At 37.1% G+C, this 13,718-nt stretch overlaps 1 protein-coding gene across 3 annotated transcripts in view; it reads right to left on the reverse strand.

The window, feature by feature from the left end:
- Positions 1-13,718, reverse strand: part of Tbc1d5 (TBC1 domain family member 5) — a 429,267-nt gene that overhangs the window by 404,770 nt on the left and 10,779 nt on the right. The window contains exon 2 of one of the 3 annotated variants that reach the window (XM_029531230.1): positions 9,458-9,502. The exons of the other annotated variants lie outside the window; for them this stretch is intronic. The gene's annotated coding sequence lies outside the window, so the exon portion shown is untranslated. The remainder of the gene's footprint in view (positions 1-9,457; positions 9,503-13,718) is intronic. 3 annotated transcript variants of the gene reach the window in all.

Genomic DNA, 13,718 nt, shown 5'->3' on the forward strand with positions numbered 1-13,718 from the left:
ATTCTTCTGTTGAGGGACATCTGGGTTCTTTCCAGCTTCTGGCTATTATAAATAAGGATGCTATAAATATAGTGGAGCATATGTCCTTGGGTACATGGCCAGGAGTGGCATAGCTGGGTCCTCAGGTTGTAATATGTCCAATTTTCTGAGGAACCGCCAGACTGATTTCCAGAGTGGTTGTACAAGCTTGCAATCTCACTAGCAATGGAGGAGTGTTCCTCTTTCTCCACATCCTCACCAGCATCTGCTGTCACCTGAGTTTTTTATCTTAGCCATTCTGACTGGTATGAAATGGAATCTCAGGGTTGTTTTGATTTGCATTTCCCTGATGATTAAGGATGTTGAACATTTTTTCAGGTGCTTCTAATCTGTTCGGTATTCCTCAGTTGAGAATTCTTTGTTTAGTTCTGCTCCCCACCTTTTTATGGGGTTGATTTTCTGGAGTCCAGCTTCTTGACTTCGTTGTATATATTGGATATTAGTTCCCTATCAAATTTAAGATTGGTAAAAAATCCTTTCCCAATCTGTTGGTGGCCTTTTTGTCTTATCGACAGTGTCTTTTGCCTTACAGAAGCTTTGCAATTTTATGAAGTCCCATTTGTCGATTCTCAATCTTACAGCACAAGCCATTGCTGTTCTGTTCAGGAATTTTTCCCCTATGCCCATATCTATGAGGTTTTTCCCCACGTTCTCCTCTATCAATTTCAGTGTCTCTGGTTTTATGTGGAGTTCCTTGATCCACTTAGACTTAAGCTTTCTACAAGGAGATAGGAATAGATCAATTCACATTCTTCTAAATGATAACTGCCAGTTGTGCCAACACTATTTGTTGAAAAGGCTGTCTTTTTTCCACTGGATGGTTTTAGCTCCTTTGTCAAAGATCAAGTAACCATAGGTGTGTAGGTTCATTTCTGGGTCTTCAATTCTATTCCATTGACCTACCTGTCCATTGCTGTACCAGTACCATGCAGCTTTTATCACAATTGCTATGTAGTACAGCTTAAGGTCAGGCATGGTGATTCCCCCAGAGGTTCTTTTATTGTTGAGAATAGTTTTTGCTATCCTGGGTTTTTTGTTATTCCAGATGAATTTGCAAATTGCCCTTTCTAACTCAGTGAAAAATTGAGTTGGAATTTTGATGGGGATTGCATTGAATCTGTAGATTGCTTTTGGCAAGATAGCCATTTTTACTATATTGATCCTGCCAATCCGTGAGCATGGGAGATCTTCCCATCTTCTGACATCTTCTTCAATTTCTTTCTTCAGAGACTTGAAGTTCTTATCATATAGATCTTTCAGTTCCTTAGTTAGAGTCACACCAAGGTATTTTATATTATTTGTNACTATTGTGAAGGGTGTTGTTTCCCTAATTNCTTTCTCANCCNGTNTNTCCTNNGTGTAGAGNAAGGCCACTGATTTGTTTGAGTTAATTTTATATCCAGCTACTGCACTGAAGCTGTTTATCAGGTTTAGGAGTTCTTTGGTGGAATTTTTAGGGTCACTTATATATACTATCATACCATCTGCAAATAGTGATATTTTGACTTCTTCCTTTCCAATTTGTATCCCAGAGAATGTAGTTTCTCAAAGCAGTAAGCTTCTCACCAAAGAAGCTATATTTGGGAATAAGTAATGCTTATGTTTGTGGCTTATTATAGATAGGAAGTTTAGCAATATCATTTACCTCTGTCTAGTATTGATCAATAATACTTACCCTGTATAACAAACAAAAACATCTCCAGATACTGCTAAACGTAGCCTAGTTGTAAAATAGTCGTTTTGAGCACCACTGCCCTAATGTCTCTAGAAAGAATGGGGAAAGTGTACTTTCTACTTACCTGGATACTGCCCAATTTTTCACTAAGTATCTCTACCAACATACATTTCAACCATCATATAATATTTCCTATTTCCAATCATCTTTAACAAAACTTGATAATCTATGCTGATTGTTTCTCTAAAGAAATAAATCTCCCCTAATTATCCAAAGGGAAACTACCACTAGAAGGTATTTGAGATCAAGTGTAATGGAGGTGGTAATAAAAAAATAATCCGCTAAACTTCAGTAAGTAATATAATATTCCCTTCCCTTCCTCTCCCTCCCTCTCTCCCTCTCTTCCTCCTTTTTTCCCTCCCTTTCACATACACACATATATTTTTGAGAATCCATGCTATTAATAATAATATACTGAATTATTTCAGTCTTCTTAAAACCTTTTCTTCTCAGAAGACTCAGGATTATAATGCTTCATCTATATTTCCTGTTAAAGCTTTCAAGACCAAACTGTTAAAATAACTGACTGAAGTATGTTGAATGATGTCATCACTTATAGTACAATTTTCACTTTTAATGCTGACCTCTAAATAAGAAAGCAGAAAACAAATAAACAATTAGACATTTACAATAAAAATGCCTACCAGTGATCCTATCAAAGAATCTGTGAAGTATTCAATCTGACCTTAAAAATGGATTCGAACTAAATCAAAATGGTGACCTAAGCACACACTCCAAGCCTTTCTCACCTTCTGCCACACACACACACACACACACACACACACACACACACACACACCAAAACAAAACAAACAAAACAAAAAACAAAAAAAAAAAACAGATCTAAACTATGTAATCACTACATTCCAGTACTCACAAAAAACCATCAACTAACAATCCTGTTAATTAGTTCTGTGAAATGTCTGCTGCTGTTTTCTAATAAAAGTTCTCAAATTACATAACCAATTCTTTTGGGGTTTCTGATACAGGCACCCAGTCACATAACTATGTATGATGCTCTGGCACACTGAAATGATTAACAATTTCACTCTCAGTTACTGAAACCATAACCAGACTAGATGACTAAGGCAGATTACAAACTAAAAGGAACACCACAAAGATAGGAAACAATATGTCACTATCATTAACACCAAAAATAAAATACAAAAATATAGTTACCCTGATAGTATTCCAAATTTAAAAGGGGGGCTGGGGAGAATCTGAGGACAGTGTGAACAATAAGAACATCCCAGCACACCTGCTCTACATATCTCTCATGTTCCGGAAGCAAAAAAGCCAAAAGGAAACAGGTCTGTCCCCTCACAGATCTGTCCCCTGACAGAATGAATAGTAAGTATGGGTCATGGTGAAAATCAAATTATAGATGCATGGTACCCAGTCTCAAGAGTTCCCCCAATACTCTAGTCTAAGGAATCATAGAAGTTTCTTGGGGAAATGACCAAAGACATGTTTTAGAAAGATTAATAAGGAATCAAGAAGAATAAACTGAGGGAAAAAAATCTACCTGGAAACAAAGGTATACAGGGTCCTGAAATCCAGGAATCCTGAAGACCCTGGATGCAAAAACAATTTAAAAAGTAACCTTGATACATTACTGGCTTAACAGTATAAAAAGGAAAGATGAGGGAAAGAATGTCTACATTTATTTATTCATTCCATCAGGAATTACTTAAGTAAAACTCTATTATAATATCCTTAGCACTACTAAGTTCATCTAGGGATGAAACTATCACAACAGCACTGAGGTCTGAGTCTGAGAGAGTGAGATCTAGACAGAGCACTGCATTCAAGACTAGAGGTATTTCCTTCTTATAAGTGGTAAGGATTTGGTCCTAAGAATTTTATTTCTACCTAAAGTATTTTTATAACAAATACATTTCCCAAAAGTTTTAAACATATATTAAGAAATCATAAATAATAAAATAATGTAAGTGTAAGATTAAAATGATAAAGCATCTCCAATATCTTCTACTTCTGTGTTCCTCCCCAAATCTATCCTGCCCCATATACACACAGCTAATCAACACCATATTGAATTTAATGGCATTTTATTTTTCACGCCATATATATATAAACTTACATTTAGCTGTTACCAATATTGAAGTTTCCCAATTAATGTGGTGGACACTCCCATGTGGTTTAGTTAAGAAACACTTTTTTTTAAATAAATATTCTGTTTTAAAAGTGATGGATGTGGACATCTGAACCTAGAGATCATTCACTGCACTGTTAAATAACATATCAGTGTATGAGTATGCCACAATTCACCCACTCTATCTCTAACTGATATGCATTTGAGTGGTGCCAGATACTTGCTTGGTACAATGTTTTACAAAATGATCTTGAACACATTTGCTGTATGCACATCCAAGAGTTTCTTTCATACAACCCAAAGAGAAAGCAACCCAGGTTAACAGGAGGTGTGCACATGACAAGGTTCTCTAGAAAAGCTCAAAGAGGAATGCAGTGCAGGTAAGGAGGTAAGCAAGGAGCACTGACCAAAACCAAAGGTGTATTTTTAAAAGCCAGTAAAAACAAATCTACTTTGTAAATTAGGCAATAGTGGTACACGACTTTAATCACAGTACTTGAGAGGCAGAGGCATAGGGAATCTCTGTGAGTTCAAGGCTAGCCTGATCTACAAAGCAAATCTCAATAAATACAGGAAAACAGAAATGATATCCTACCTTCTATCTGACCACCATGAATGAAAGCTGGACCTCAGCAACAAAAGACAGAAAGTACACAAACACAAGAACACTAAATGATGTGTGACTACATCCAAGTGAGTGAAGGGAAAGGTGAAAAAAGGAATGTTAAAATTCATATTAGAAAATAAAAATGTAACATCAAAATCTCTATAACACAATGAAAGTAGTCAAAAGAGAACAATGTTCCTACATCAAAATGCTCAAGAGATCTCAAATTAATAGCCTACCAAGGCAGCTAAAGGCCCTTGGGGAGGGGGTATGAACAATCTTAAAAGTAGTTAGCAAGAGATGTGGCACCAGGAACTCAAAGGTGAGGAGGAGCGGCTGCACATGGCAGCAGCTGATGGTCAAAGTGGAGCTGGTATGCATGCACAGCAGACAGGTGCGGAGAGCAGAAAGCTATGGGTTGGCACCTGCATGGGAGCTGCTACTGGACATCGAGATTCTGGATGCTCAGCCTGTTTAAGAAACTAGCTAGCAAGGGGCCCACCTGAGGTACTAGTGGGTGAAAGACATCAAGCTATATGACCCACCTGCCACCACTACAGTGTGCAAGTATGCCCCCCCCCCATGGCTGCAGCACTCAGGAAAGCAGGCCTATACCTCCTACCATGCTGTGATATGGGCACAGGACAGATGCCCTCCTCATCCCTTGACACCTGTGGCAGGTAGGAGAGCAGGTCGCATCCCTTGATGGCTGCAGCACTCAGAAGAAAGTGCACTGCACCTCACCTAGGCAGCACAGTAGAGCTGGCCCTGGTAGTGTGGCATGGGTGAGTCAGCTCAGGGCATGAAAGTAGGAGAGCTAGCCCTGCCCTTTCCTGGCAGCTGCACTTGAGTAAGTCAGCTAAGGCAGTGCTGGGGAGCTGTCCCTGGTAGCCTGGGTGTGGGAGGCCTAGCAGGCTGACCAACTCAGCTAACACCAAATCCCAGATCTAGGGATGAGCTGACCCACCCCAACATCTACCTCATCTATGAACCACTGGACCATGTGAAGGGGGATGGTCCTGCAAATCCAAAGGATAACGATCTCTATGACACAGGGTAACAAACAGGATTGTCAAAGACAAGTCCCACTGAGGATCCAGTACTGATAGTATACAGCAGCCAGGGTTCCCGACACAGACCAATGATTCATTGCAATGAACATTTGAAAGTAAATTTATGTGGATAATAGTGTATAGTGCAACACATGGCATGACACACTGCAGATTCCACAGCAAGAAAATTTTGGTATTATTTTTATTTTTTGTTTTCTTTGAGGGGTGGGTAGGTTGCAAAGGCAGAGGGCAGACACCAAGGGATGAGGAGATGATCAGCACTGGGGTGCATGGTGTGGAAATCACAAAGAATCAATAAAAATGTTTTTTTTTTTAAGTAGATAGGAAGAGATAATCAAAATCAAGACTCAAATTCATGAAATAGAAACAACAACCAAAAACAATAAAAAAAAATTAATGAAACTAAGAATTGGTACTTTGGAAAGATTAACAAAGTGACAAATTGTTAGATAAGCTATCAAAGAGATAATTAATAAAACAGATGAAAAAGGAGACATTACATCTGACAGTGAGAAAATTCAGAAAATCCTAAAAATGTAATGTAATAGTCTATATTTCACCAAAAGAGAAATTCAAGGGGAAATAAATGAATGAATTTCTAGATATATATAACCTACTAAAGTTAAATAAAAATGAAATAAATACTATAAATAGATCTATAACAGCCAGTGAGATATAACCTGTAATTAAAACTCTTCCAACTCAAAAACAAATAGTACAGAATTCTGTCAGAGCTTCAAAGAGAAACTAATACCAATACTTCTGAAACTATTGAAAAAAAAAAAAAAAAAACAGAAAAGCTAAAGAACATACCCAAATCCCTACTGCCCTGATACCAAAATCAGACAATACCCGTATCCCAAAAACTGAAAGGCAACAATCTCTGATAAACATTGATAAAAATTCTCAATAAATACTTGTAAAAGAATATCTATCTTGATCAAGTCAGTTTCAGCCCAGAGGTCCAGGGATAGTTTACCATATCTAAATCGATAAATATAATCTATCACATAAACAGACTAAGGTACTTAAAACATGATCATCTCATTAGATGCAGAAAAGACCTTTGATAAAACCCAATTCATAATAAAGAGCTTGGAAAGACTATGGATACAGGAATAACTCAATACAATAAAGGCAACAGACAGCAATCCCACAACCAACATTATCCTAAACAAAGAAGATCATTTCTACTAAAATCAGGAATAAGATAAGGATATCCATTTTCCCATTCCTGTTCAGCACAGTACCTGTGGTCTTAGCTAGAGCAATAAGACAAGTGACTACAATAAAGGGGACACAAGTCGGAAGTAAGAAGTCAAAGTATCCTTATTTGCAGATGATATGAGTCTATACATACAAGACCCTAAAGATTACATCAGAAAACTCCAATAACTGATAACTGTATTTAACAAAGTAGCAGAATACAAATTAACAAAAATCAGCAGCTCTCCTATATACAAGTGACAAAAACACCTAACCCCCCCCCCCAAAAAAAAAAAAAATCAAGGAAGCAATACCATTCATGATCATCTCCAAAAAAGAAGAAAGTCAGTCAGTCATTTTTGGAATAAATCTAACAAAAGACTTGTTGAACTAAAAAACTCTTATTAAAGACCAGAAAAAAAAAAAATCTGAAAATATACCAAATGATGGAAAGACCTCCCTCCTCTCCTGTAGGACCGTGAAAGGCAGCCCCATATGCATGGATTGGCAGGATTAATACTGCCCCTGAGAGGCAGTGTATGTAGTTAGTTGGTTGCTGTTGGTTGTTGTTAGTCAATTTTAAGCAGTCATGTGCAATGAAGAAAAAGAAGAAGCTAGATACCCTGGCAGTGAAGATCAAACTTGCCCCAAGGAACTGCCCTGATCCGCAGGAAGTACTCTAACAATGATGCTACCTCCTTTTCTTTGTATGCATTTTTCTCTAGCTAGTGTTATGGGGGTGAAAGAGTGGAAGAAAGGGGAGAGAAGGATGGAAGAAAAAAGAATGCACGAGGTAGTAAACATCTGGCTACCCTGTAGTCAACAGAGCTGAAAGGAGTTGGAGAACTGAAGAGTGCTTTGACATCAGACATGGAAATGAATAGTCTAGAATTTGCCCAGCTATTTTTAGGTCTTGCTTTGGTCCTGTATTTCCTCACTCTGCTCCTTTTTCTCTGCCTTGCAATGTTAATATATATCCGGTGCCACTGTATGCTGGAAGTATGTGACCAGCTTTTCATTTTGATTTTACAAGAGATTACAGTTAAGAGATTACCATGAGTCTCCTAAGAGGATTTCAACTTTGGACTTTTAAACAATTTTGAGACTGTGATAGACTACAGGGACTTTTAAAGTTGTACTGAATACATTTTTTCATTATTATATCGTTACAAGTCTATGAAGGCCAGGAAGTGGGATGTGGTGATTTGAACAGGATTAGCCCACATAGGTTCATATATTTGAATGATTATTAGGGAGTGTTGCTAATTGACAGTGATTAGGAGATTTGGCCTTGTTAGAATGGGTGTGGCCTTGCTGGAGGAAGTGTGTTACTGGGGTTGGGTTTTGGGATTTCAAATACTCAAGCCAGGCCTAATGTCTCTCTCCTCCTGCTGCCTACAGATCTGGCTATACAACTCTCAGTTCCTCCAGTACCATGTCTACCTGTGTGCCACCATGCTTCCTGGGCACACTAGCAACACCCTTACTAGACAGCAAAGGCTGACAAATAAAAACCACAATGCCAGAAATGAAATATTTCTTTTGGAATTGTGGGACAATTAGGTCTCTTGGATCTTCAAATATTACAGGCTACTACCACTATTCTTGGCTACCCTACAGAAGCTGACAATAAGACCCTAGGACTTAAGACCTGCAAGGTTCATCCCTACTGGCTAGCTTTTAAAGTACTTCTATAAAGAACTATGCAAACTACTGATTAAAAAAAAGTAATCATCAGTTAAACCCAACTTTAAATTCTGTAAGTTATAGCAATGCCTGGACTAGCAAGACGTGCCCATTTGACATTTGTCCTGTAACATGAATCATGGGAGTAATCATCTAATTTCTGATTGAATTTAAGTCCTGCTCCATAAAATCAAATCTATACCTGTTTTCTAATTTGGCCAAGAACAAGTCATAGGCCCTAGGAGCGAACCTACCAGTACTACTCTGATAAATGGGCATAGATTAAATGGGCTGCTAATGACCATTAGATCGTGTCATCCCTCAACTCTCATCTGAGAAGCTTCTATTTGCAGTAGATGGCAATTTATAGAGACCCACAACTAGACAGGTGCAAAACTACATCATCATCATCATAATAATAAACAATAAAACATCACCCTCTTCCCAAGGCTCAAGAATAAATTTGGAAGAGGATGAAGAAACAGTATAAGAACAAACAAGTAATAATATAATTCAACAAGAACTCACCTATATATGTGCTAAATATGTATACACATACACACACATACACACATATATATACACACATTTTTATATAAAGTGAAATACATGAAAGTGAACACAAAACACAACACAAAAATATACATTCACCTCAGGCATACAGAGAAAATTCTCCAAGAAAGTCTATTATGAGAAGACCATATGTTTACCACAAATTATGTCTCAATAACTTAGAAAGGCTGAACTCATACACAGCATCTGTTCTGGCTACAGAGGAATAACCTATCTTCAATAACGGAAGGAAAATTAGAAATTAGACAAATGTGTGGAAATGAAACAAGTCATCCAGTTGGCCAAAGGAAAAAAAATCACAAAGGAAATTAGAAGTTAGAGATAAACAGAAAGCGAATACAAAAATGCCAAAATCATGGTATGCAGTTGTTCTCATAGATGTCATAACTACTTGTAATATACAAAATTTCAAATCAATAACTTACCTTTAAGGTTAAAAGACAAGCTAGTTTAAGTTTACTCAAAGGTGTCTGTCAGAAGAAGGAAAAGATGAAAATTAAAAAATTAAAGATCAACAAAGAGAATCAACAAAATCCAAAGCTGGTTCATCAAAAGGATGAATAAAATTGACAAACCCTAAGACAGATTTTTATTGGGGGTAGGAGTGGGGTGGGGGGCGAACTGAAAGTGAAAATATTACAATCAATCTTATAGAAATAAGATGGATTCCAAGAGAAAATTATGAGTAATTGGCAGCAGGCTAGACAACAAATATGAATCAACAAATCCTTAGAAACACAGCGTTTACCCAAAGTAACTTATATAGAAATTCTTAAAAATTCAAATCAGTAATTTAATATCTCCAAGACAGAAAAATCCAAGAAAGAAAAATCCAAGATAAGTGACTTCATTAGTGACTTCTAATGAACATTCATAGACGCCAGACCATTTTCTTTCTAATTTCTCTCAAATTTTGAAGAAGGGAAAAAAAAAAACCTTCCATAGTTCATTCTGTAAAGGCAGCACTGTAGCTGGGAACATAGCTCAGACTGATTACATACAGTACTGGACTAGCATATATAAAGCCCTGGGTTTGACCACAAGCACTATCTAAGTCAGTCTGTGTAACACATACCTACAGTTACAGTGCTAAGAGACAGAGGCAGAAAAACCAGAAGTGACGGTTATCCCCAGCTGGTCATTCTAGACCAACCTAGGCCTCGTGAGACCCTGTCTCAAAAACCTTTAAAAAGGTTTAACTAACAAAATCTAATGACATACTAAAGGGATTATGTACCATGACCAAGTAGGAATTATTTCAGGCACACAAAGATATTCAACATAAGACCAATGTAGTAAATGTTAATAGAAGAAAAAACAAATATAACAGTATCAACTGTTGCATAAAATTCATCTGACAATACTCAAATACTCTTTTATTAAAACAGAAACGGGGAGGGGCAGAACACTCAAAAAACTAACTCGCAACTCTAGAGACCATGATAAAGGACACACACATACACACTAATAAATATCACCCTAAAGTAAAACTTTTTATTTGATAAAACGAACCTATATCTAGAAAACCATAAAGAATTGATAATAAATGAACTACACCAGAACATTTCTGTAAAGTTACAGTGTATGATATAAACACAGAAAAATTACCTCTAATCCCATCTGGAATAAATGACCCAAAATGGAAATCAAGGCAATTCTACTTTCACCAAAACCCAAAGAATAACATAACTAGGAACAAGTCTAAACAAGAATGATTAAGACTTAAACACTGATAAACTACAAGCTTGTTCAAAGAAATGAAAGACCTACATAAGTGGAAAGATGTTCACAGGCAGTGAGAACAAACAAAACAAAACAAAAACAAACAAACAAACCCTGCAAAAAAACACAATTAACATTTAAACTTCTATAAGACATTAACTAGTTAGAACTACAATAACTGTGGAGAGGTTGTACTGCTGCAGGTCGTTGCCTAATAGTCTACTCATATAATTATAATTTATTTTGGGTACCCCTCCATGCCTTTTTTTTTTCTTTTGTAGAACAGGCTAGCCTCAAATTCACAGAGATCCATTTGCCTTTGCCTCTCAAGTGTTGGCATTAAAGGTGTATGCCACCGTGCCTGACTTATTGTGGGCGATCTTAAGCCTGTTTAATAGCCATTCCTTGTCCTTCTCTGTCTCTGAGCTAACATCCTTGATAATAACAGGTAAAAACCTTTTAAGGTGTATTAACTAGCACCCACCAACCAAAAGGCTAAGAGGTTTCAGACAGCATCACATGATCAGAGCAGAGATTTCCCTACCTTGCAATGTTCCCATCAATACATTTGCAAAGTACCTTAACTTACGGCTTTTCTTTGTTCTATTACTATAACAATTACATCACACTGTTATCATATCTGAATATGAAACTTGAGATAACTGTGTTCACCAACCATGGTCACTCATATTTGGCTCCAGAATAAACAACCTACTTATTCCCCTTTGAGATTAGAGGTGTCTTTTTGTTCCTAAGATCCAAAGTGACGTAAAGATTCGATGCAATCACTACCAAATTTTAATGACTTTTTACATAAACACAAAAAGGTGCTATAATGTTTACAGGAAGAGTAAAATTATTTTAAAACTACAGTTAACTTATACAAAGCCATAAATATCTGGAAGGTATAGTATTATAGACTTTTAAATTGAGTAGATATTTGTTATGTGAAGCTTATTTCAAACTATTAAACAGCTTTATTCAACTTTATAATATTCTTTATTTCCTTTTATGAATATAATTCCTTTTTTTGTTTTTGTTTTTTGAGACAGGGTTTCTCTGTGTCGCCCTGACTGTTCTGGAACTCACTCTGTAGACCAGGCTGGCCACGAACTCAGAAATCTACCTGCCTCTGCCTCCCAGGTGCTGGAATTAATGGCGTGCGCCTCCACTGCCTGGCTAAATATAATTCCTTGAAAAGAATTCAAATGATCTATACATGCCCCTACATCTCTGACGCCAGCCTTGTGTACTCTTCTGTCCTCTCTACCTGAATTTCTCTACTTCTATTCTATGTATGACAGAAACACACATCACTCACAAAGAGCAAACTCACTTCCCTACTCCAGAAGACTGGTCTCCGACAACAGCTGCCAGTCCTGCTCATCCATGCTACTAGACCTGGATTCCTTATCTTGTAACTAGCCATTCCACTCTAAAATTAAATAACCAATTTTGTCAGCTCCACTTCAACTTCTTTTCTGTCAGTTAAAAGACCAATTACTTTAAAAGACAAAGTCCCCTCCCTTAATTCCTCTTCTAATGCAGCCTTTTGTTTTCAAACACAGATCAAGAAACTCAAAGTCTTAATTAAATATACTATACTTTGTCCTTTTCAAAGCCCTTAGTCTCTCACAAACTAAATTCAAACTACCTCTTATATCATTCTTGAGTCCTGTCAGTCACCAAATGTAACCTGTTTTCTAGAACACCACAGAAATCATGTTTGAATGCTTTATCTTAAAATTCTTACTACTCAGTCAAATGTCTCATCCAATAAGACCTAAAGGCTTTGTTATTCTCAAATATATATACTTTTCCTCACATTCAAGGTGGCACCAGGCTATAAGATATTTACCAATTTTAGAAATAGTAAAATAGAAATGTGAAAAATAATGATTTTTCTTTAAATTCCCAATTCAATGTTTATATTTCATACTTCATTTTTAAGGCTCTTTGTTTTGTGTCTTGGTACTTACAGTCAACCTCCTTTAGATTATAAACACTCAGTGATCAAAATTCTCTCGACTATGATAGTGTAAAACTTTCACTAGCCTTCAGGTAAGAAGTCAATAAATCATTTAAGCATGCACACCTGACAACCCGAGCTCAGTTCCTAGAACCCATGTAAAAGAGGAGAGAACCAACTCCACAGACTGTCCTCTAACATCCACAGGCACACTGTGTGGGACACACGGTCACACACACACACACACACACACACACACACACACACACCAAGAGTAATTTTTAAGGGCAGATGCATATAAGAAGTCATAGAGACAGTGACAAAACAAGGCCTGCACAAACTCAAGGCAGACAAAATCACAGCGCCTAGAACAGGAAGGAGGCATGAAATCCCACACCTAGCCAAAGAGCTATTGGCAAGTGACAGCTGCTGGAAGAGGAAAAATTGATTTTCTTTAATGGAGTGGTACTCTCAGTATAGCAAGCGCATTCCAGGGAAGATCCTCCGATCAGGAACAGGTCAACACAAACTGGACTCCATGGTTTAGGTTTTGGCTTGGTTTCTATTTTTTTTTTTTTTTTTTGACTTTTTCTTTTTAAGAAATACATCATGGGGCTGGAGATATGGCTCAGCAGTCAAGAGCATTGACTGCTCTTACAGAAGTCCTGAGTTCAATTCCCAGCAACCACATGGTGACTCACAACCCTCCATAATGGGAATAAATGCCCTCTTCTGGTGCTTCTGAAGACAGCTACAGTGTACTCATAATACATAAAATAAATAAACTTAAAAAAGAAAAAAATACAACATAAAGATGAGTAAGTAGGGAGATGGGATCTGACAGAAACTGGGTGTGGGAAATAAATATAATAAAAAGATATTTTAAACTTCTTTTTTTTTTTTTATTATTATTATTTTCTTTATTTACATTTCAAATGCTATCCCGAAAGATTCCCATACCCCTCCCCCCACCTCTGTTCCCCTACCCACCCACT

This window comes from Mus pahari, chromosome 18 (assembly GCF_900095145.1).
Source record: "Mus pahari chromosome 18, PAHARI_EIJ_v1.1, whole genome shotgun sequence".
NCBI classification, from domain to species: Eukaryota; Metazoa; Chordata; class Mammalia; order Rodentia; family Muridae; genus Mus; species Mus pahari.